At 43.1% G+C, this 25,312-nt stretch overlaps 1 protein-coding gene across 5 annotated transcripts in view; it reads left to right on the top strand.

Moving 5' to 3' along the window:
* The window catches only part of AFTPH (aftiphilin), a 1,798,650-nt gene that overhangs the window by 1,598,613 nt on the left and 174,725 nt on the right, over window positions 1–25,312 (top strand). The window lies entirely within an intron of this gene.

A 25,312-nucleotide genomic window follows, 5' to 3' on the forward strand; every position in this document is an offset into this window, starting at 1 on the left:
GATGCTATGGTCGTGGCAGTGGCCACTAAGAAGGAACTCGTGGAAGAAAGTTCCTCTGTTCATCCTCCCCAGCAAGGAGTCCCCAGGTGATGGACAGATTCAGGAAGAGTGTCTGCTTCTGCGACCTTCATTTCAGGTCCCCGAACTGCTTGGCACATTTCACAAAGCTACAAAGGAATCTGATTAAGAAGCTATCAGACACAATCTCAGGATCTTTTCTGAAGAGGTGAAAGCATCAGTCACCTCTCAGTTGACTAGGCTACAGTCAATATCCAACTTGTCCATGAGGCTCATTTCTAATGTAGCAGAAGGTACCTCAAGATCAGTGGGCTCAGTCGTTGCCTTTAGGAGATGAGCTTGGATGCGCTTATGTGATTTTGAGGAGCTGTTTAAGTCTTCGTTCAGCAGTCCTCCTTTTGACGGCACATCCCTTTTTGACCCAAGGTTAAAGACACACTACCCAGGTTTGAAAAGGATGGAAAGACCTTTTCTGCCGTGGGTGTCCGTTTTCCCACCCCTCAAAAGTACTTTTCAAGGAATCATCAAAGCAGTGGGAAGATGTGGTTCAGAAAATCCCAAGGATATTTTTAGGACACGCATGGAGAAAGGTTCCCCAGGGCCATTGGGGGGTATTCAAATGGTATATGCTGCCCTCATTTCAGAGGTGGCCTGCAGAGTCTAGGGGCCTGATATTCTTTCTTTGGTAAGCCTTTTCAGTGCTCCTGAAAGATGGCCCGATTGTCCCCCTCTGGAGGCAATCAGGGGTCTTTTGTCTCTGCACCAGACAGCCTGGCTAGAACTAACATCAAATACTTCTAGAGGTTATATAATACAATTTTCCCTTTATCCTCCCAACTCAACAAAATTCCCCGATGTTTCACTCAGTAATAAGGGTCAAGCAGCAATTCAGATTCAAAAGCTACTAGGAAAAAAGTTATCCAAGAGTTCCCCCCAGACCAAATAGAATCTTGAACTTACTTGCTGCTTGTTCGTCTCTATTTTAAATAAGATGGCTTGAGGTTTGGGTCATATGCTTTAATATATACAAACACATCAGGATAGACAGCAGCATCTTTAAATGAACAGAGCTTACATACATGTTCACATCTCAACAGCTAACTGCAAAATGGCAGTCAGGCTCACACATGCTCAGTATTTATACTCTAGTGCAAGCCCTTGGATAGCTTCTTAAAGGTATATACACGCACATTGATCTACATCCTCCCTCTTAAAAAGATTGCCCTTCACACAAAATAATAATAGAGCTAAATATGCATTACTATGTACATTAGAAACAAAGCGAAATGTTCATGTCCATGTTGCTTCATATCTGCCTCATGTCTGCTACAGGGTTTAGAGATTCGACCATGTCTTTTGACATAACAGTTGGGACTAGATTTAGCAACAGGGACGGTCTGCACTGCACAATTCGTATCGGGAACTTCTGCATTCGTCACAGGAGCAGGATTTTCCTCTGGAACTTCCTCTTGAATTGGGACACCAGACTGCTCACTCTGATATGGTCTCTCAGGCTATTTGCTGTGGTATAGGCTCGGACACCGGTCTCGTATGTTTCTGATCCCACCTAAAAGTACTCCTCCTGATTCTGTAATGTACAATCTCGGCTCTGGACCACTGTTCCTAATGATACCAGTCCGATCATAACCTCTGGACGTTTGCATCCTTACCACTTCTACCTCTCGTAATAGACTGAGTGGTCTCCTAGTCTTTTTGTGGTAGGACTTCTGGGATAGGCATTTCCTCAACAGATTGGCTTTCACTGATCTGTTGTTCTCAACACAAGAAACCAACAATTGACTACTGATTGGTAATGTGGTTCTGCTTTGTCTTGACAGAAGTCTCTGATTAGGTGATCTAGGATGTTTATCATGAGGAACATTTTTGAGATTCAAAAGTTTCAGGAAAAATATCACTATTGTCTCGTTTTGACTTCTCAAGTAACTGCTTTGCACTTTGAACTGCACGTTCTGCCAAACCATTTCACTTGGGGGTACTGTGGACTACTACTGACATGAGTAAAGTCCCAGTCTTCTGCAAATCTTTTGAACTGTTGGCTTGTAAACTGCATGCCATTGTCAGAAATAACTTTGTGCAGACTTCCATTTACAGCAAAATGGCGCTTCATCTTAGTAATGACCATACTAGATGCTAGGTTAGGAAGTAAGTCAATCTCAAACCAATTGGAGCAAGTGCCTACTAACACCAAATAATGACCATTCCACTTGAACATATCAGTGGCTCGACCAAGGTAGTTCTGTAATCTGGTTAAGCTGAAGTGGTTCTTTCTTTTGATGAAGCTTCATACTATTACATACCGAGCAAGAAGAAAGTGCTCCCTCAATGTCTTGTGAAATAGAAGGCCAAAAATACTAGTTCTCTCACCCTTCTTTTGGTAGATTCGGTTCCTGGGTGACCACAATGCAGGATAGTAGTGTACTCAGGTTGCAAGGATTTTGGAACAGTTGCTTTTGGACCTTTCATTATGATACCTTTGTCAGACAAAATCTCATCTCTGTATGGAAAATAAGTTTGCACTTCTTGAGGTAAACTAGATTACTTTGATGGCCATCCTTGATTGATAAAGTATTCGAGCCTTTGCAAAACTGGATCTGTGGCTTTGTGATCTCTCAGCCCATCAAGATGTGTTGGAGAAAAATTTGTCACTTCCATAACTTCAAAATCATCTGTCAAATGCGAGCCTTAATTGCCACTCTGTTCAATGGTATTTCTGGGTGATCTGGATAAAGTATCAACAAGATAAAGAAGTTTGCCTTTCTTGCTGACAGGGTTGAAATTGTTCATTTGCAGTCTCAACATCATTCTTTGCAGTCTGGCTAGAGCTGAATGCATTGACTTTCTCAGGATAGTGGCTAATGTTTTTGATCTCTTTCATTCTGGATAGGTCTACCATAAACATAATTATGCAACTTCGTACATGCAAATTGCCAAAAGCTCTTTCTCAATCTGGGCATACTGCTGTTTTGTTTGGGTAAGACTTCTCGATGCATAGGCAACAGGTTGATCCTCTTGTAGAATAACTGCACCAAGTCCAAATCTTGAAGCATCACAGGAAAGTGTAACTGGTTTTTGAACATCAAAGTATCCGAGCGTCAGCAGACTGGCAATTCTCTGTTTCAGGACATCAAATGCTCTTTGGTGTTGCTCCGATCAAGACCAGGATACATCTTTACGTGTCAGCTCTCTGAAAGTTGGCTCAAGTTTGTAATGAACTTGCCTAGGTAGTTGCCCGTACATTGTCTGGAGCTGACATCTTGAGAATGGCTGTTTGTTTTGAAGAATCTGGTCGTAGGCCTGTACTCCTAAATAAATGACCAACATAAGGAACAACTTGTAGCCTGAATTTTCTTTTTTGTGCATTGAGCTTAAGATTCACTTGACTTGTCCTTTCTAGAACTTTCCTGAGGTTTCTGTCATATTCAGCTTCATCAAGACCTCCTACCAGTATGTCTACTATAATAGCACAAGGATACCCAGAAAAAATTTGCTCCATTGCATGCTGAAAGACTTCACTTGCAGAATTTATCCCAAATGGCATTCTCAAGAATCTAAACCTGCCAAATGGAGTACTGAATGTAGTGAGCAATGAGGGTTTTTTGTCGAGCTGAATTTGCCAAAATGAACTCTTAGCATCTAAGACAGAACAAATAGTGGCATTTGTCAGCAATGCTCGACTTCAACTGTGCGCATTGGATGATGAGTTCTTTGTAGTGCTTTGTTCAAATCTCATGGATCAATACATATTCTGATATAATCTGAGCTTTTCTTGTGAGCTATCACCATGGAAGATATTCATTCAGTTGGAGATTCCACTGGACAAATTACACCTTGTCACACCATTTTGTCTAACCCTGCTTTTGACTCTATCCTGCATGGCTATTAGACCTTTACGTGCTGGCCTGAAAACTGGACTGACCTCTGTGTCTAACTTCATAGAGTACACAACTGGAAGTTTGCCTAGTTTATCTTGGAAGAGATCAGCATAGGTAGAAAAAATGTGCTGGGCAAAATTAAAGTAATGGTCTTCTAAGCTAACATGATGGACTTCATGTTAAATGAAATCGGACTCATTTTCAGAGAGTCTGTGAGCCCTAATAATTGACCACACAAAATAATACACCATAGCTTCTTCTTGCAGAGTAACATGAAAGCACTACAGAGCTTTCAGTTTAAATTTCTTCACCTCCATAAACAACAAGTTTCACACACCATGTCAAATCAAGCCTTTCACCTTTACACACAGTCACAAATGTTTCTGCAGACATGACCTTGCACTTAGAACCTGTGTCAACTTTGAGCTCAGTGGGTTTACCATTTATCTGAACAGTACAAAATACTTCATTCTTGCCCCTTAAATCAACTGCACTGACCGTTTCATGAAGCACTGACACACCATCAACATAGAGTAGGCTTGTCACAGTCTGAAATATGCCTTGTAATGACTGTATTTTGTGAAATATGCCTTGTAATGGCTGTAGGTTGTGAAATAACTTTACTGTAACACTTCACAAACATGCGTACGCTTTATACACTTTTGAAAACTCTGATATCTTTGTTTAATATGAAAATACATCCGCTTCACAAAAATGCGGTTTTGTTTCCCTTTATTTTATTTGTTTTATGCAATTTGGGCTTTATTTCAAAGATTTTCCTCAGTAATTTGAATATTTTTATCAATATCGTACATATTTGTTTATGCGAAAATCATTTAGAGCGTTCTGTTTGCCTTGTTTCATATTATGCAAAAAAGAAATTGTGCTGAACAAGTTTTAATACCTGAAATTCATTTCTGACCAGTATGCACAGTTTTGGGATGGTCCACTGCTGTATATTCCAACATCATCTGGATAAGTGCCTTAAATCATTTTCACCAAGCTGTTTTAAGCTTTATGACCCTTTAGTATGCCAGTTCTGACTGCAGGCTTTTTGGATATCGTTTCTGTCACCATGTCCTTTTAGACATGACACTTCTGACACAATGTCACTCGTCCTTTTCTATTACAAATAATAAGGCTTGGGGTTTTGTTCATATGCTTTAATATACACAAGCACATCAGGATGGATAGCAGCATCTTTAAATACAAACTAACTAACAAACGGAGCTTACATACATATGTGTTCAGATCTTAACAGCTAACTACAAAATGGCAGTCAGGCTCGCACGTGCTTAGTATGTATACTCTAGTGCAAGCCCTTGGATAGCTTCTTAAAGTTATATACACATATTGATCTACATTACTCAAGATGCTATTTAGTCCCAAAGAAAACAGGGGACTGGGGACTAGTTCTGGATCTCAGCATCTTAAACAAATCCGTTCGAAAGACCAAGTTCCAAATGGTCCCTGTTCAGTCCAGTCTTCCTTTTTTGGAAAAAGAAATTTGGATGTGCTCAATAGATCTTCAGGATGCGTGTAGCATATAAAGATGATCAGGCAATCCAGAATAGTTTTATGCTTCTGGCTGGGAGCTAGTCACTATTGGTTCAGAGTTCTGCACTTTGGTCTCACCACAGCCCCCAGCGAGTTCACCAAATGCATGTCAGTAGAAGGAGCTCACTTGAGACTGCATGGATTCCGAATGTTTCCATACTTGAACAACTGGCTCATTTTCACCTTGACCAGGCATCAGCTTATCATGGCAAGACAAAAAGTGATCCAGACACATACTCTAGTAGGAATCCGCATAAGCTACCAAAAGTCTTATCTAGAACAAAGCCATAGTCTAGAGTTCATGGGAGCACTCCTCAATACAAAATCCACTATAGCTTCACTTCCCTTCTCCAGAGTTCAAACAGTAAAATCGCAAGTGAAAAAGATCATTTGCAGTACCAGAATCATGGCCTGCTTGGTCCTTCAGAATCTAGGATCAGTGGCGGTAGCAATAACATTGCTACCCTTAGCCAGATGTCGCATTTGAATTCTTCAGTGGATGCTAGCCTCGCAGTGGTCAATCCTTCATTTTCTTTTATCTGCTCCGATACGAATCACCAATATATGCAAAAGGGATCTACTGTGGTGGATTCAGTCAGAAGTTCTACAAAACATGTATTCATCCCATCTCAGCCCAAGGCCGTTGCAACCATAGATGCTTCCCAGCTGGGGTGGGCAGGTGGACATTACAAGACACTTGGTCCCCCAAAAAGGCCAATTTGCATATCAGTGTCCTAGAGTTGCGAGCAGTGGTTTAAGCATTGCAGGTCTTTCAGAATGCTCTCCCTTCAAAAACGATTGCAATTCAAACAACATGCCAGTAGTTTGCTACATCAACAAACAAGGGGGGACCAGATCTTACCCCCTGTGTCAAGAAGCACTCAGGATTTGGCAATGGGCAATCTCTTCCAACCGCTTTCTCATAGCAATGCATATTCTGGGGAAGTTCAACGTACTACCAGATGAACTGATCAGGTACATTCTACAGTCTCATGAGTGGTCCCTCAACAAAGATGTAGCAGAAGAGTTTTTCAAATAATGGGCCAGCCTTGCTACAGTCTCTTTGAATCTCCCCTAAACAAGTCCAGCAGCTACTTTGCCCTAATTCCCCCACAGGAGGAGTCAGAATGATGCTCTTCTCCACAATTGGATCCCTCTGTCTATTTTATGCTTACCCCTCCTTGATTCCAAACTTCCTGCAGAGTGCTGCCAGGTTGAGGAGCAAGGTCATTCTCATTGCACCCTATTGGCCTTGATGGATTAGATTTCCCTTCCTATGGCTGCATCTAGTTCATCAACCCTGGATTCTGGACTCCGCTCTAGATCTGCTCTCTCACCCAGCAGGCATGATTCATCTGAACCTTCCCAATCTCAAGCTGACAGCTTGGTTTCTCAATTTCCAGTAATAGGCAGATAATTGATGCTCTCATCTCCTGTTCATCACATTATGCTATCTTCCCTTAAACCATCAACAAGGAAGCTTTACGACAGTAAGTGGAAGAGATAAGTGCACTGGGCTGTTCAGTATCATATTGACCCCTTTTCTGCCCCAGTTCACTGCATTTTCGACTTTTTGACAATGCTTTTTAGTCAAGGAACCAGTGCTTCAACAGTTAAATTTAAGTTGGCAGCAATTTCTAATGCCCTTAGTAGATTTGATGGTTCATCACTCTCTTCTTATAAACTTTGTAAAACCTTTTTGCGAGGCACACTCCTTTTGATACCTCCATATAAAGATCTTACTCCTCCATGCAATCTTAATCTGGTACTGCTGACCTTCATCCATTCACCCTTTGAATCTGCACATGACTGTCTTAAATTTATTTCTTGGAAAACGTTATTGTTATTGGCCATTACTTTTGCCAGACGAATTTCAGAAGTTCAGGCCACATCTGTGACGCTCCCATGTCTAATTTTTCATAAAGATAGGGTTACACTATGGACTAATGCATCCTTTTTGCCCAAATTAGTATCCGAATCCTATATTAACCAGTCCATTAATTTACCAGTTTTCTTTCTAAATTATTCGAACAAAGGCAAATGCTTACTTCATCTATTGGATGTTCATAGGCAACTGTGCTTCTGTCTACATAGAATAAAGGATGTCAGAACTACAGACCAGTTATTTCTTTCATTGATGGATGTAAGGGTGGGTAAACCAGTGTCCAAAGTCATCTTAGCTAGATGGCTTACAGGCTGTATCAACCTTATTTACAACAAGTTGAATATTCATTTACCAAGGCAGGTACATGATCATTCAACCAGGTCCGTAGCAACTTCCTCTCTTTTTCATTCCAGAGTTTCCATGGATGAAGTATGTGTGGCAGCAACTTGGGGTTCTCCCCCTACCTTCATCACTAATTACAAATTAGATTTGATATTAAGAATCAGAACATCAATGTAGCTCAGTGGTGCTTGGGAATATCCTTCCTTGAGTCCTTCTTGGGATTTGGGTAGCTGGGCACTCTGTCCCATCAGTTGAGGACAGAATGAAAATGGACATAATCAGATAAAGAAGTTAGGTACTTACTGTAATGTTCCATCTGTGTTGTCCATTTTCATTCTTTCTCAGCTACCCACCCACCAACTTCCACCCTTACGTTTTTCTGGAAGAGCGAGTAGATGTAAAATTCCTGTGTACTCCAGGCATGGCAAAGCTCCAGCTAAGGACTTGTCTAGCCTTTTTTCTATATTTACATTTATGTCTATACATATAAGAATTACTTCCTTATTCTATAGTCAGCAAACAAGATCTGAGGTATTTGGAGTTGGTACATTCTGGGTAAAGGATAAGCTTGAGAGTTCTATGTCGCCACACGCTTTTGAAGTGGCAGAGTCTGATCCGATGGTTCGGATCCAAACCCATCAGCTGAGGAAGAATGAAAATGAGCAACACAGATGGAACATTATAGTAAGTATATAATTTTTTTTCCAATATGGATAAGACCTCTAGTTTTAAGAAGTGGTTTGGGGTATGGGCACATGGCTAGCTTAATCTTTGTGTTGTCCGTGTGAAAACTAATTACCAGGCTTTTGTAGCCTTTGCGCAAAATTAGTCTTAAAGGATTTGTTCCATGTATCTTCTGTTAGGCTTGCCAAAAAAAGAAAAGGTTAAGGAAAGTGACAGAAGAAAGAATTTGGGGCAAAGGAGATTGCTAAGCAGAAAGATAAAGTTAGGAAAAGTAGTTGTACATTTCCTTTTGAGGGGCAGCCATATCCAAAGCCACCCAGGCCCTTTGCACCTTCAGCCTTTTCTCTGGATCCAGAATTGATACTGTGCAGATACTGATCTCCATTGCTGCTGACTAATTTTTCAGATCTGATTAAATCACCACATTTGGACATCCCAAGTCTACTGTTGTCTGTGGTTCTGGAATACTGTTGGATCAATTCTCCTTTTGTGGCTGCTACCCTGTAGCCAGATTTTTCTTTGCAGCTCTCCTGTGCTCTGGTTCAGGCTTCTCCTTTTAGATTCTTGGGGTTATTCAGCCTGTCTCTCAATCCAGCAAGCCTGCTTCTATGTTTTTTTACAGTCTGTAAGTTCCTCCAGAAGTGTCAAGGAATCAGACTTGGATAGGCCCAGATGGACCTGGGGATCATCACTTCTCCATCAATTCAGGGGCTGAGGGGACCTTTTTCCATGGTCCTGACTTTTGCTGTTCCTCTTCCAACACATCTCTCAGCACCTGTGGCCATGGTTATGACAATTTCCCATGTCACCCATTCATTGGTGTGCTGACAGCTTGGCTGTCTTCAGTGCCAACTTCTGCATAGTTGCATTTGACTCCAGGATGCACTATGCTATGAGACAACCAATAGCCTACCATGTGAACCAAGGGCCCGGTGTCAGGGTTGATTCTTAGGTTATTAGAGCTATTCCTGCCATTGGTTCTTTGGCTCTAGACAGTTCAGCTCCGGCCCCAATGTTGAACCCAGCTTGGGTCAGTGATTGGAACTGGGGCTTCTCTTGGATCCTCAGAACAGGCAGGTTCCCTTTCTGGTGGTCTGGCATCAGTCTGTTTTATGTCATAGACATGATTTTTCCCTAGTCAGTGAGTGAGTGGTGCCTCTATCCTGATGTCATATCCATTTCGATCCTCTCCATCCAATGTTTCTTTTGTATGAGCTGCCCACGGGTCAGCCGATTCTACTAGACTTTGAGCAGCTCGAGACCTGGGGTTCCCCTGTTGCTTCCTTGTCTCCCCTGGCCTCTTCCCACAATGAGGTGCACAGAAAAAGCCAGTGCAAGAGGAAACACTTGGATTCTCCTAAACAATCCCTCACTGAGGATGATACCTTCTTTGGAGATCTAGAATTGAGACAGGTCTATGTTCACGCATTGAAAAAAAAAAATTACAGTGAATGGCTAATAATCGAACATTAAACTGCAAAAGTTCAATGTACTGGAAAAGCTTAACAGCGAGAAATAATTCATCGAATGGCCATAGTTGGCCAGTATCGCAAACATAACCATCCAAGATGGGGGACTCTGCCCCTAAAAAAACCCCCATCTATAAATACCAACTCCCAGATCACACTAGAGTGGGGGAATAGAACACATTTAAAAAAAGGTTTCCTTCGCTTACCTTATGCATCATGGTACTTCCTGGTTGTTGGTCAGCTATGGCCATCTGATGAATTTTTTTTTTTTTTTTTTTTTGCTGTTAAGCATATTTGGTACATTAAACATTCTCTGTTTAACGTTTGATTATTAGCCTTTCGCTGTAATGTTTTTCGATATGTGAACATAGACCCAATTGAGACAGTGGGGGGGGGGTGAACTGCAGCATCCCCTTCCCCTAAAGAGTCTGTCTGTTGCTGGCCAGTCCACATTTTGGGAGGTACCCCTTAAGAGATGCTCATCAACCTTGTATCCTATGTGGGCTGGTGAGAACTCAATATGGTGAAGCCAATCCCCCACAAATCTGACAAAATGCAGGTCCTTTTGAAACAAAGGTCTTTTAGTTGATGACATTTTCACCACAATCACAAAGAAGGAGATCTCTGAAGAGAATGATTCAGCCTATCCCCTAAACAGCTAATCATGGGTGTTGGATGGATTTGCTTTATCTTTTTTGCTTAGCAATCCATTTTTCCTTCATTCTTTCTCCCTTGTCTTTCCTTATTCTTTTCCTTTTTCTTCTCATGTTTGCTCTTCATGCGCTGAGTTGTGTAACACATTTGACTAGGCTTGAGAGAGACATGTTCTCTGAAATTTCTAAGTCAGTGACTTCACAACCCTTGGAAGAATTTTATATGAACTTGCAGACTCAGTTGGCCACTTTGCAATCCATCTACAGTGTATCAATGTGCCTCATTTCAAATGCAGCAGATGTTACAGCCTGTGGATAGGCACAGCCATTGTCATTTGCTGTCATGCCTAGGTGTGCTTTTGTAACTTTGGTCTGCTTCAGTGCATCCTTTTTTAATACCCCTTTTGATGGGACAACCTTATTTGATCCCAAAGTTAAGGATACTTTGACTAGGTGTGGGCAAGAAATTGTCTGCCGTCCTGCAAAACCATGAATACAGAGGATGTGAGGACATTTTCCTGGCAAGCCCTTCCAGTATTCCTGAAACTGTCTATCTGCTACACTCTGGAGGAAGTCAGGAGGTGCTTGGCTCTCCACCCAAAAGCTTTGGAGGCCATCACATCAGGTTCCTGGGTGTTGAGAGTCATTAACAGAGATTACACAATCCCATTTCAGGCAATTTTAAATATGACACAAAAATCCCTTCCAGATGTGCCACCCCATCAAAGAAGGGAGGCAGAAGTGGAGGTTTGAAAGCTGCTCATGAAATAAGTCATCCAAGAGGTCCCACCAGATCAGACTGGATCCGGGGTCTGTTCAAGATTCTTTTTGGTGCCAAATAAAACAAAGACCTCAGGCCCATTTTGGACCTAAGCAAGTTAAATCTCTTTGTCAAACAGCCCAAGTTCCAGATGGTGATGGTACACTCCATCCTACTTCTACGGAAGGACAATTGGATGTGCTCAGTGGACCTTGTACTTGCCTTACTGTCACATGAAACTAGAGAGGCATTGCAGGAGGATCCTGTGCTTCTGGCTGGGAACCCATTACTACCAATTTCAAGCACTGTCATTTAGTCTAGCCTGTGTCACTTGTGTTCATGTGCATGGCAGTAGTAGTAGTAGTAGCAGCCTGGCTCAGGTTGCAGGGATTCTGTGTATTTCCATACCTTGAAGTTGGCTCTTTAGAGTGATATCAAAGGCTTCTTTAATTCAGAAACTTTTTTGCTCCAGCTCTCCTGACTCTGGGCATAACAGTTTTGAAAAGATTAACGTATAAACCTGTGCAATCTCTGGAATTCATTGGGTACCATCTGCACACTATCAAGCAGATTGCCAAACTACCTCCCTCAAGACTGTCTTTTCTGAAAGTTTAAGCCAACCAGTTTTTGCTGTTTCAGAGAGCCAGCAGCTTATGTAATATTATGTCTTCTTGGCCTGATGGCCAGCACAGTCTGTCTTGTCCCTCTGGCCAAGTTCTTCATAAGAGTCCTGCAGTGAATGTTAGCAGCTTAATGGTCACTGCTTACCCATCCACTGACGTTTCTGATTAATCTCAGTAGCATCTCTCACTGATACATCCCTTGGTGACTGATGTCTGGTCACATTTCTGCTAGTCCCACACCTTTTCTTCCCCAACCAAAGGTTATGGTGACCATGGTTCCTTCCCTCCTGGGGTGGGGGCATTTTGAAAGGAAGACCGCTTAAGGTACCTGGTCCCAGTCAGAAGCCCATCTTCAACATTAATGTTTTGGATATTGAATCAGTTTTCCTAGCAATGAAGGCTGTTCAAGACTGCCTTTCCAAAGGTGTGTTAGCCATTCAGGTTAACAGCACTGCAGTGGTTTGTTACATAAGTAAGGTGGATCTTGATCCTATCTCCTGTGTCAAGAGGCCATGAGGGTGTGGCAGTGGGTCATGTCTTCACAATGCTTTGTGATAGCAACACGGATCACAGGGAGATTCAGCATTCTACTGGGCAACCTGTGCAGGAGTATTTGAATGCCTCAAATGTGGTCCCTCAATTATGGTTTTTGCACCGCAGATTTTCAGCCACTGTGGCCAGTCATGCTGTAATCTGTTTGCCACTTCCCTAAACACCAAATGCATCAGTTTTTTTTGCCCTGATTCACCCAAGGGACAATCACCAAGTGATGCTCTTCTGCGTTCTTGACCTCGATTCTTATAGGATTATAGGAGGTTACTAGTCTGTCAACCCAGAGGTCATTTCAGGTATAGCCATTTCATCCCAATGTAATACCATAGATACTGTAGCCAATACCCAGGATTGTATTTAGTAAGGACTGCCCATGTCCAGGAGGGTTGTGGACGCTATAGTCAATATGAATTTACGGTACCCCATCTTCTCGTCAGCTCTGCTTCACATGAATTGACAGCCTATACAAAGACAAAGCAGTCGCTGGGAGACAAATGTGTCTCTCCAGCGAGTCCTATTCAAGTCGAAGGCCATTCTTTGGTTCTTGGAACGGGTAGCTCTAGTCTAGTTTGATTTACGAATGTGCAGCAAATTCATTAGATTTGGGTCAGAGATTGCTCTGTAAGCCAGGCATAAGTCTCCGTTAAGAGGTCTATACAATACTGAGTATAGTGACAGGGACTTCAGTCTGTAAGTTATGTTAGAAGCCTCTGAGGTGTCTCCATTTGTTGCAGTTGCTTTGTGTAGTACATGCCAAAAGGAGTATTATACTTGATTATGGGCTTGATTGGTGACAAGTGTAGAGAGGTTATAACCTCCTTTGCTCTGGTGGTCAAAGTTAAGATCACAGTCTGCTTGTAATCCCAGATCCCTTATCACTTTGTAGGTACATGGGGTATTGTTAATTTGATAGTGTGAAGGGGTATTGTTTTTACCAAAGGGAATGACAATGCATTTCTTTGCATTTAGTTTGAGGCCATGACTAAGACACCAGTTGTTGGTCTGTGTAAGACCCTCCTGAAGTATACTGACATAATTTGGGTATTCGACAATTGCATCCAGTTTGCAGTTGTCTGCAGACTTGGTTAGCCAGAGCCACTTAGTTTTGGCCTAAACTTCTGAGAAGTATATACCAAACAGTAGGGGGCCCAGCACTGACCCTTGTGGTACCCTGCTGGTTCATAGGTTCATACTAGGCTATCTGCCCAAGGGCATTTATAAGCCTACTCCATAGTTATGTGGCTTTCGCCACCCCTTTAGTTTGAATAAAAACTATGCCTATGACTGGTCTTTTGGTTGATGTAGAGTCAACCACTTTGATAGTATGTGACAGGTTTGTGAGCCATTTGACAAAGGGGTTTACATTCAGTTTTCTAAGTTTATTGGTAATGCCAGTGTGTGGGATTGTGTCAAAGGCCTTGGCCAAGTCGAGGTATGCTGTGTGCCCAGATTTGCCATCTTCAGTGACCCTGGTCACATTTTCAAAGAAAGCCACCAGGTTTAACAGGCAGGATCTGCTTTTGGCGAATCCGAATTTGGTCAGATCCAGGGTGTGTAGGTCATCTGTGTCTTTATTTGTGAGGTCCATGATGACGTTCCATGGCCCTACAGATGAGGCTGGTCAGACTTATGGATCTGTAATTCCCCAGATCTGTTGCTAAGCTACCTTTGTGGAGAGGAATAACTGTTGCTGCTCTCCATTCTGCAGGAACATAGCCTATGGGTTAGGCTGTGATTGATTAGGGTACTTAATGGTGATGCTAGTTCATGTTTTAGTTTGTTTAGAAGACAGCCTAGGATGCTGTCTGGTCCCATAGAGGCTGTGTTTTTTTTGCCTTAGACAGGGCTTTAATGGCCTGCTGTTCAGATATATGGAGGGGTAGTTGGGGGCAAAGTTTGTGATAAATTTGGAGGGGATAAGGGAGTGAAATTTTCACCAGATCTGTCCGCCAGCAGGTTTGCTCTCTGTGCAGGATCAGTTTATGTGCTATAGTTAGTCACTAGTTCTGCACATGCTTTGGGGTCCTACCTTTTAGGCTACGTATGTAGCTGTAAAAGGCATTATGGTTGTGATTGCTAAGTTTTTCTCAGAATTACCCCTAGAGATTTGATGTGTTGTCTTGTTTGCTTGCTGAAGCCGAGGAAGGTGCTTTTCCATTGTTGGGGCCTCGCTTTAGTTTTCCTAGACAGCAACTTCTCTGTGCCTTTCCCCCAGTGCCCCCTAATGATCAAGTTTCTACTGAAAGCATCCTATCGCAGAGTGGAAATAATCCTTATAGCCAGCTCCTGGCCCAGACAATTGGTGTTCCCCTTTTTGTGGCCTCACCTATTGACCCCCCCCCCCCCAACAAGGATTCTGGATCCCATTGTGGATTTGATTACTCATCCTTTGGGCCAGGTTTGTCAAAATTTGAAGTTGCTCAGGTTGAACATTTGGTTCCTCCCATTCCAGAGATGGCAAGCTTTCCAAATGAGTGGTGTATGTACTTTTCTCAGAAACCCTGTACCAGAAAGGAGCCCTCCCACTTTAATTTTTGTCTCCAGTCCTTCATATATCCTCCTTATTAGCCTTATTGCATCAGTGAATGAAAATGCTTTCATTGCCCTACTGATAAAATCCAAGCTTAGTCAGTTGAATGCATTTTCTGCATCAAGACCCATCAAAAGCAGTGTGCTTTTGTCTAGATCATCATTGTTCTGTCAGTGTCAGTTCGTTTCACCTTCACAAAACCACGTTGATGCATATCTGTCAATTTTGGCAACACTTTTGCCATTCTTTTAGCTAATGTAGGCATAAACACTTTATAATAATGGTTTAAAATTGAAAAAGGTATATATGAAGATGGGTTTGATGGGGCTTTACTCTCTCTGGGGTAATGTAGCCACTGCAGCTTTATTCCAAGATGTTGGTGCTGATCCTCCTCCTAAATTACCATTAAACAAATTCTTCCAGATTTTTATCACATTCATTCCCCCTTAACTTCCACAGGAATGCCATCTATTCTTGGAGACTTGCCTGCAGATTGATTGTACATCACTATTTTTATATCATCTTTCATCTTGACTGTTAGTTGATGAGCCTCCTCTTCCTCTAACTTTGGCATGATTAAGTCTTAAGTCATTTGGTGCTTTTCATACATTTCATGATTAAGTCTTCTGTAAATATTTCCATTATGCTTTTTCTTGGTTTCTACATTCTGCTGCTTAATACAATTTTTTTATAAAATTCCCAAAATATCTCCAGTACCTGTTTAGGATTTTTTTTTTTGTCATATACTCCGTAAGTTTGGCAACAACCCTTTCTAATTTATGTTGCCTAAATAGTGAAACATTTTTGTGCTCTGGAGGTATCAGAAAATAGCTGCTTAACAGCATTATTTTTAAACCTGCATATTATCCTAATACTCCTTTATTTTCTCTTCAGGACTCTGCAGTTGCTCCTAAAATTATTTTGGGAGGTTTCCCTTATTCTACAATACTTGCCAGTCCCTCTAAATAATTCCTGTTAATTCTTAACCATATCTCTTTCTCTTTTATTTCTACCCTGTTTTTAAACTCCATTTTCATTCTATCCAACTCGCTAGCTATTCCTTTTCAAAGACATTTATGTTTTCCCTAATAAATCTGTAATAGCTTTTTCCCCAAATTTCAGTAACAAAGGAGTATATATGCTTCATTGTCTAGATGTTCACCACCAATTGAGATTTTATCTGGATAGGATTAAGCAAATCTGGAGGACATACTTTTCATGTCCTTTTCTAAGACCAAATTAGGTAAACCGGTTACTTAGGTCACTTTTTTCAGTTGGCTTTTTGATTGCATATCTTTTGTTTATTCTATGAAAGGTGGTGCCCCTGTACATCAAACCAAAAAGCCCATTCTATCAGGTAGATGGTCTTCGTGTTTTACTGTTGCAGTCATCACCTGTGGGGTTATCCCTGCTGTGGTAGCGCTCGGTCGGCCTGAATACCATAGTCAATGTTTTTGTGCGCCGGCTGCTGTCGCCTGTAGTCTGACGTCAGCTCATCACTGCTATAAAGCAAGGCAGCTGACATCATTACATCACTCTTTCTTGCCATGGAGCCCATAGCAGAAGCAGTTCACATGAGTGCCGGTCGGTCTCTACCAGAAGTTGAATTTCAACAGGAAGCGTCTAAAGCTAAGTACCCCATTGAGGACCCTTTTTTTCTTGCTCTAACCAATGTCCGAAAAAGTTAACAATTGTCTCACCTGTGGAAAGCAGATCCCACACTGAGACTTTCATTCTTACTGCATCAATTGTTTAGGCCCAGACAACAATGGCCATCACCGGTTCTGTGCCCTCTTTAATGCGAGAACCATTCGCCGTAGAGCTCTTATTGTAGACAATTATTTTTGTGTTCTGTCTTTGAATTCCGATATGGCGTCAGTCAGCCAACAATCTGTCCACATTCTAAGAAAACGACAGGCCACAGAAGGCTAAGCCTTCCAACGATGCTACCACTAAGCAAGTTGTCAGTTCACCAGAATTCAGTAAGGCACTTTCGCAGCCCCTGATGCCTGACTCGCTTTCTGAGCAGGCCTCTGCGGAGACCCTTTCAGAGTCCGGTATGCTGCAGAAATCCACTTCGCCTACTGAACCTTTGGCTGTCTCTACCTTGAGCTGTGACGTGGGCACCGGCTTCCGAGGAGGCCTTTCGCACTACAGATTCTAGACAAAAAACGTCTTTGCATCCAACTACTGCTTTTCAGAGACAGACAGAGTCTCTCAGGCCTAGAAGCCAGGCCACTCCTAGAAAATCTGCTTCTAGTCACCATCTTGCTACTGCTCCCCCACCCCAGGTTCAAATACTTAAAATGGCAGAGGATCTCATCTCCCTTATTTGAAGTACTCAGGCCACCACTCCAAAATGGAAAAGTCATCCTTCTCCAGAAATTATGACAGACCAAGAGTCTGAGGAATCTGATTATTCTGCTTTTGAAGAGGAACATCCCTTAACTGTTTTAGGATTCAGATCCAGAGGAATCCTTCCCTTCTTCCTCCCCTCCAGATGACCTCTCCTTTGGGAAACCCTTCACTCCCTCAGGGAACATTTTCAATGGGAATGTCAAGACTTCCCACAGTCAAAGAAATGAGTTTCTGGACCTGCCCCAGCACAGACCCCTGGCCATCCCACCTATTTTGGAAGTGGTGGATGATGTTTTTTGAGAGTCTAGCTTTGCCCCTGATGCCCTGCCTCCTGCTCCAACTAAACATGACAGGTACTACAGAGTACCGGATTCTCATAAATACCTGTACAGGAATCCTGCTGCAGACCTTGAGGTCATTACACAGGGTTCCAAAAAACATAGATACCAGCATACAATGGCACCAAATAATACTTTAATAAAAGTATTCTTTAAAGACAAACCGGGTTCGGCTGAATCAATACAAAGCTGATAATACTTACAAACACTTTAGAGATGATTTGGTTCTTAGATTCAGGGACAGAGGTTACAAAATGGGTCAGGTCTTACATACCAAACGTAGTGGACAACATGGAGCAGGATAACCTCCTTCTCTACAAATAAAAGAATGAGAAAACAGGCCACCCTGACTAATCACCACCTATGGATGCAACACCAAAGCATTAATGAATATTGTCCAACAACACTGGAATATTTTGATATGTGATTCCAGACTTAGTGAACTGCTGGGAGATAGATGTCTCTTTTCATTCCGTAAAGGTAAAAATCTTTCTGCATTTTTCAACCATTTCAAACACGGGCAGCCCACCAATACCAAAGTAACTCAAATAACTTTATCAGGTGAGCCCTTAATTGGGTGCTTTCCTTGTGGCCATTGCATTCATTGTTCCAGACTATTAAAAACCAGAAGCTTCAGCAGTCAGAACACCCCTCAAGTCTTTGACATTAGGTTTTTTGCCAACTGTACCTCTGATTGGGTGATTTATTTGGCTAACTGCAGCTTCTCATTCTTTTACATAGGTCAAACTTCCAGACCTTTGAAATTCAGGATATCAGAACATCTTAGTGAGATAAAACACCACAAAGAAACCAATGCCCTTTACAAACACACTTTGTTACACAGAAATACATATTTCAGTTTTACTATTATTGACAAAATTAATAGACCCAGGAATAACAAATTGGTTTGGCATGATTTGTTGAATACTATGGAGAAAAAATGGATTGTTAAGCTAGGAGGTCTCTTTAAACCAGGTCTTAATGAGTATCTCTAATTGATCACATGTCCATTTCTTTGCATATTTAAGTATTTCTTTATTTGTCACTCTTTTACACTGATGAAGGCTTTGTATTGATTCAGCCAAAACCGGTTTGTCTTTAAAGAATACTTTTATTAAAGTATTATTTGGTGCCATTGTATGCTGGTCTCTTTATGTCTTTTGGAATGCTTTTCATTTAAATTGAGACCCTGCAGCTGCCGTACTCGCAGAGTTTCTGTAGTTTGTGGTCATTACACAGGGACCTAAAGGAGCTAAGATTAGTTTTGCCAAGAATCCTCTTCCTTCTGACAGACTCCAAAGCTCTGGACAGATGGGGTAGGAAAGTATACACCTCTGCAACCTTAGCTATCGGAGCACTCGGTTGTCAGTTCCATATGTTAAAATATCAACAACACACTTTGGAAAAATTAAAACAGAAGACTGCTACCTCTCCTGATGGTGCCAACTAAAAGAGCTGGTAGAATTACTACACTCTGCTTGTCAAGTGACCAAGCACTCATTACAATGTGAATATGATGCCCTAGAAGCCTCTAGCAGGGCAGCAGTGACAGGCTCTGTTATTAGAAGACATGCATGGCTGAAGGAACAACCTCTCTCTGATCATGTCAAGTCTAAACTTATGGATGCACCTGTAGATAAGGAACGCCTGTTTGGGGAAAAAGCAGAAGAGGTGCTTAAAAAGATGGAAGACAAAGCAAAATCTATGCAAACAGTAAAAGATTTCTTTTAAGTTCAACCTCCCAGATTCAGCAGGAACTTTACCTCTAAGCACTGGGCCTTCCCTACACCTAGCAGACAGGGCCAAGGTAAGCCCCGCAGGGACAGGCCATCCAGGACCTTTATCCCAGTGCCAGAAATGAAGCAAACAATGGACCACTTAAGGCAGGGAGTTCTATGGCAAGCACTCACAATGACTCTCCCTCCCCCCTCTGCCCTCCTTTCACTCATCAAAAACTAGGAGGAAGGCTCACCCTCTTCAAGAACAGTTGGGTCTCTACAACCAAGGACCAATGGGTCTTAAAAATCATTTCTCAGGGATACAGATTCTTCATCCGTGAACTCCCTTTTCCAACAGGGTACCCATACCTCCCTCCAAATCAATGGGCAGAGGCATTGAAACGGGTCCAAACTCTAATATCCCAGGGGGGCAGTAGAACCTGTCCCTCCAGATCAAACAGAAGAGGAGAAGGTTTTTACTCCAGTCTATTCCTTGTTCTCAGAAAAGAGGGCACTTGGTGCCCCATCCTGCATGTATCCAAACTGAACACCACCTTGGTGGTCCCCAGATTCAAAATGCTAACCTTGCAGCAGCTCCTGCCTATACTCACACAAAATGCCTGGCTTGTGACACTAGACCTAAAAGATGCCTACCTCCACATCCCCATCAAGGAATCATGCAGAAAAGTCCTGCGCTTCAACACTTTCACTTCTCTGCACTGCCCTTTGGCTTATCTACTGTTCCCAGAGTATTCACCAAATGCTTGACCCCAGCTATAGCATTCTGCAGTTAGTGAAATATACAGATTTACCCTTACCTGGATGACTGCCTCATTCAGGCGGACTGCAAAGAAAAGTTGCTCCAGGACCTTCTCTGTGTCAAATCACTCCTAACTTCCCTAGGGTTCAACATCAACAAGAAAAAATCAAAGCAAAACCCCACCAGAAAAATTGTTTTCCTGGGAGCTGTGCTAGACACAGCAACCCAAATGGCCTTCCTAGCCCCAGAAAAGCACAGCTTTCCTGCCTCTCTACTTCACCCAGCTGTCTTCCAGAAGTCACCTCACTATGAGGAAGTTCCTGCAAGCCCTGGGATACATGGCATCGTGCATCCTTCTCATCCCTTTTACCAGGCTTCACATGAGAAAACTTCAGTGGTACTTAAAGGACCTTTGGTGTCAATACTCTGTCTCTAGAGACTGCTCTCCCTCTGATCCCTTGTATAAGGGCCGAATTTCTCTGGTGGACAGAGGCCTGTGCCATGAACAAGGGTCTTCCCTTCATCCTCTGCCCTTCCACCAGACCATCACCACCGATGCCTCAGACATTGCTTGGGACGCTCCCCTAGCAGGCAGGTGTACCCAGGGCCTTTGGAATGGCCAGCAACTTCATTTCCACATCAACCAGAAAGAAATTATGGCATTGCAAAAGGCTCTGACTTCCTTTCAACCCCATCTCAGGCCAGGGGTCCTCCTTATAAAAACAGACCACACCACAGTAATGTGGTACATCAGCAAGCAGGGGGCATCTAATCTTACCCCCTGCGCAGGTTAGCCATGAGTCTCTGGCTTACAGCCACCTCAATGGGGCTACACCTAATTGCCCAATACTTGCCAGGGATCAACAACACAGTGGCAGACCAACTAAGCAGAAGCTTACTGGACCCCCATGAATGGCAGCTCCACAGAGAAATCTTTCTGCAAATCTCCCAGGAGTGGGGGACCCCAGAAATGGACCTCTTTGCCTCGCACCTCAACCACCAGCTGCACAAGTTCTTTACCAGGGAGTATCGCCTCCTAGCATGGCAGGTGGATGCCTTGACCTTCTCCTGGAGCTTCCTCTTTGTGTACACATACCCTCCTCTGCCCCTTATTCCCAAGGTTCTGATCAGAATAAGAGAGGAGAGGAGAGACCAAAGGCCATCCTCATTGCCCCAGATTGGCCCAGACAGCATTGGTACCCCTTATTATGCAGTCTGACCTTTCAGCCCCCAAAGCTGCTTCCCCTGATGTCAGACCTCTTGACCAAGGAGAGGGGGAAGGTACTACACCCAGGCCTACAGACTCTCAAACTTTCAGCATGGCTTATACACTAAAAACTAACGAGGAGTCCCTGTTAAGCAAACAGGTCCTGGACGTCATCACAGAGTCCAGAAGGCCCAGCACAAGAAAGTCATAGGCAGGAATATTAAAAGATTCTGCTCCTGGAAACAATCAAAAGGGGGCAGTACCTCCCAACCTTCCATCCCTCTCATCCTGGGTTACCTAGCAGAGTTACTCAATAGTGGCCTGTCTTTCTCCAGTATTAAAATCCATGCCTTGGCCATCTCTGCCCATTATGATTCATACCCACCCCTCTTCTCTCATCCTTTGATCAAGCAATTCCTCCGAGGGGCTTCTAATTTCAGGCCTCAAGAAGGCCTCTGATGCCACCCTGGGACCTGAATTATGTGTTGGAGAAACTAACCTTACCACCTTTCATACCTGCCGCTTCAACAGAATTGAAATACCTCTCTTGGAAGACTGCCTTCCTACTAGCTATCACCTCAGCCAGAAGGGTCTCAGAACTTTGAGCTCTCATAGCTGTTGAGCCCTTCATAATTTTCCAGGCAGACAGTCTCTCTGAAGACTAACCCCTCCTTTATGCCCAAGGTGGTATCTGATGTGACCCTTAACCAGGCCATACACCTTCCCACCTTCTTTCCCAACCTTCAAAATAAGGGGGAAAGAATTCTGCACTCACTAGACATGCGCAGACAACTCAGATACTATCTGGACCATACTAAGCCATTCAGAAAAACAGACCAGCTTCTTGTAAGCTTTGCCACAAGGGCAGAGGGGAAGCCCATCTCCAAACAAACAATTTCCAAATGGATTTCACACTGTATCCATTTTTGCTACAGACTACATGGGAAACCCATCCCTAAGTCTATCCGTACCCACTCCACTAGGGCAACCTCCATTTCCACTGCCTTCCTTAGAGGAGTACTTACCAGGTACATCTTGGAAGTGTCCACCTGGACTTCTCTCCATACCTTTACAAAGCATTACCACCTTACCTCTCTTTCTAAGTCTAGGGCAGGGTTTGCCTCTGCAATTCTGCAAGGTCTCCTGACCTGTACCTGGGACTCAACCTATCCTTCCACCTTTTTCCTCAGCTTTGGGAATCCTCCCACAGGTGATGACTCCAACAGTGAAACATGAAGAACATAGTACAGTTGTGTACACTTACCGTAAATGTAGATATTAGAGTGTATTCACTGTTGCAGTCTTGGTTTCCCTCCCTCCTTCCCCCATTTAACATATTCCCCTAGGGGGAAACCATACTGCTGATCACTAAACATCACCTCCCTTCTTAACCTAGCTTCCACTACTCTTTCCCATAACTTTATGCTGTGACTGATCAATGTAATCCCTCTGTAGTTACTACAGCTCTGCACATCACCCTTATTCTTAAAAATCAGTACCAAAACACTTTTTCTCCATTCCTCAGGCATCCTCTCACTTTCCAAGATTTCATTAAACAATCTAGTTAAAAACTCCACTGCCATTTCACCTAAACACCTCCATGCTTCCACAGGTATGTGATCTGGACCAACAGCCTTTCCAGTCTTCATCCTCTTCATAGCTATCCTTACTTTCTCCTTGCTAATCCACTGCACTTCATGATTCACTGTCCACACATCATCGAACCTTCTCTCCCTCTCATTCTCTTCATTCATCAGCCCCTCAAAGTACTCTTTCCATCTACTCAGCACACTCTCCTCACTTGTAAATACATTTCCCTCATTGTTCTTTATCACCCTTACCCTGCTGCACAGCTTTACTAGCTCGGTCCCTATGTCTAGCCAGTCGGTACAGGTCCTTTTCTCCCTCCTTAGTGTCCAGCCTTTCATACAACTCTTCATATGCCTTATCCTTAGCCTTCACCACCTCTCTCTTTGCCATGCACCTCATCTCCTTATACTCCTGTCTACTTTCTTCATCTCTCTGATAATCCCACTTCTTCACCAACCTCTTTCTCTGTATACTCTCCTGTACTTCCTCATTCCACCACCAGGTCTCCTTTCCTCCTTCCTCTTTCCAGATGTCACACCAAGCACCTTTTTATCCATCTCCCTTACTAGCTCTGCTGTAGTTACCCAGCTGTTCGGTAACTCTTCACTGCCACCCAGTGCCTGTCTTAACTCTTCTCTGAACTCCACCTCACAATTACCCTTTTTCAATTTCCACCATCTGATCCTTGGTGCTGCCCTCACACTCCTCCTCCTCTTCTTGATCACCAATGTCATCCTACAAACCACCATCCTATGCTGCCTAACTATACTTTCCCTTGCCACCACTTTACAGTCTATAATCTCCTTCAGACTGACCCTTCTACACAAGATATAATCCACCTGTATGCATCTTCCTCCACTCTTGTATGTCACCCTATGCTACATACATATTCACCACAGCCATGTCCATCCTTTTCGCAAAATCCACTACCATCTGACATTCTGCATTCCTTTGCTTAACACCATACCTATCCATCACTTTTTCATCCCTTCTGTTCCCTTCACCAACATGCCCATTGAAATCTGCTCCAATCACCACTCTCTCACCCTTGGGTACAGTCAACCCCACTTCATCCAACTCACTTCAAAATTTTTCTTTCTCATACATCTCGCACCCAGCTTGTGGAGCATATGCACTAACATTCATCATTACACCATCAATTTCCAGCTTCATAAACCTCACTCTGTCCAGTTGCATACTGTTCCTTCAGGATAACCCCTACGCCGTTTCTCCTATCCACACCATGATAAAACAATTTGAACCCGCCTCCGATACACCTAACTTTGCTCCCCTTCCATCTGGTCTCTTGCACACACAATATACCAACCTTCCTTCTGTCCATCATACCAGTTAGCTCTCTCCCTATACCAGTCATACTGCCAACATTCAAAGTTCCGACCCTCACTACCACAATCCTAGCCTTTACCTGCCTTTGAGTGTGCCTTCCCCCTCTTCTCCTCCTTCGGCCAACAGTAGCCCAATTTCCACCAGCACCCTGTTGGCCAACAGTATTGGTGGCGGTCGTTGTTAACCCAGGCCTCCCCGACCGATCCAGTATGTATATCTGTACTGTTGTCCGCATGTATGATTTGGCAACATTTTACGCAGGATGCCTTTCCTGACGCAACCCTCCTCATTTATCCGGGCTTGGGACAGGCACAAAGAAATGCACTGGCTAGTGCATCCCCAGTGGTTGGGACATACACCTCTTAAAATAACCTAAGGCACAATAACTTGTATATATTTAGGCTGCATGGCTAGGCTTTTGAAGGCCTTGGTGGTTGTTATCCTAGTATACACCTGTCAACCTATGAAGTACTAGTGTTACTTTCCTGGGAGATGAATTAGACTCATTCCCCAGAGAACAAGGTATTGTTGTTCTCAGAATACCTTGTGCACCTAAGGATCAAATGCACCATTGCTACAAGGGAGTTGCTGAGGGTCTTGTATTCTAATGGTTCCACTAGCAAACCTGTACACAAGGAAACTGCAGTGGTTTCTTAAAAATTACTGAACCCAGCACTGGCACTCAGTAGACGAAGCAACACCCCTTCTACCATGCCTTAAAATTTAATTCTGCAGTGAGAGAAGTGTGTCAAATCCAACTTAGGAGTCTCCTTCCATCATCCAGAAATGGTCCGATCCTAGCCATAAAGAGTTCGAACCTAACTTGGGGAGCAGCTCAGGGTTCAAGGTACATGTGAAAGGCATCAGGCAGCCCAGCACATCCAAGGTGATGATTGCTGTCATTTTGGCCTTGATTGCATTCCAAGAAAGATAGTAGCAGGAACAATAAAGATACTAACAGACTAGACTACAATGAGGTGTTGCATAAACAAACATGGAGGAACTCGTTCCTACCACCAGTACAGATT

The sequence above is a fragment of the Protopterus annectens genome, chromosome 1.part2 (genome assembly GCF_019279795.1).
Source record: "Protopterus annectens isolate FY-2018-M chromosome 1.part2, PAN1.0, whole genome shotgun sequence".
NCBI classification, from domain to species: Eukaryota; Metazoa; Chordata; order Ceratodontiformes; family Protopteridae; genus Protopterus; species Protopterus annectens.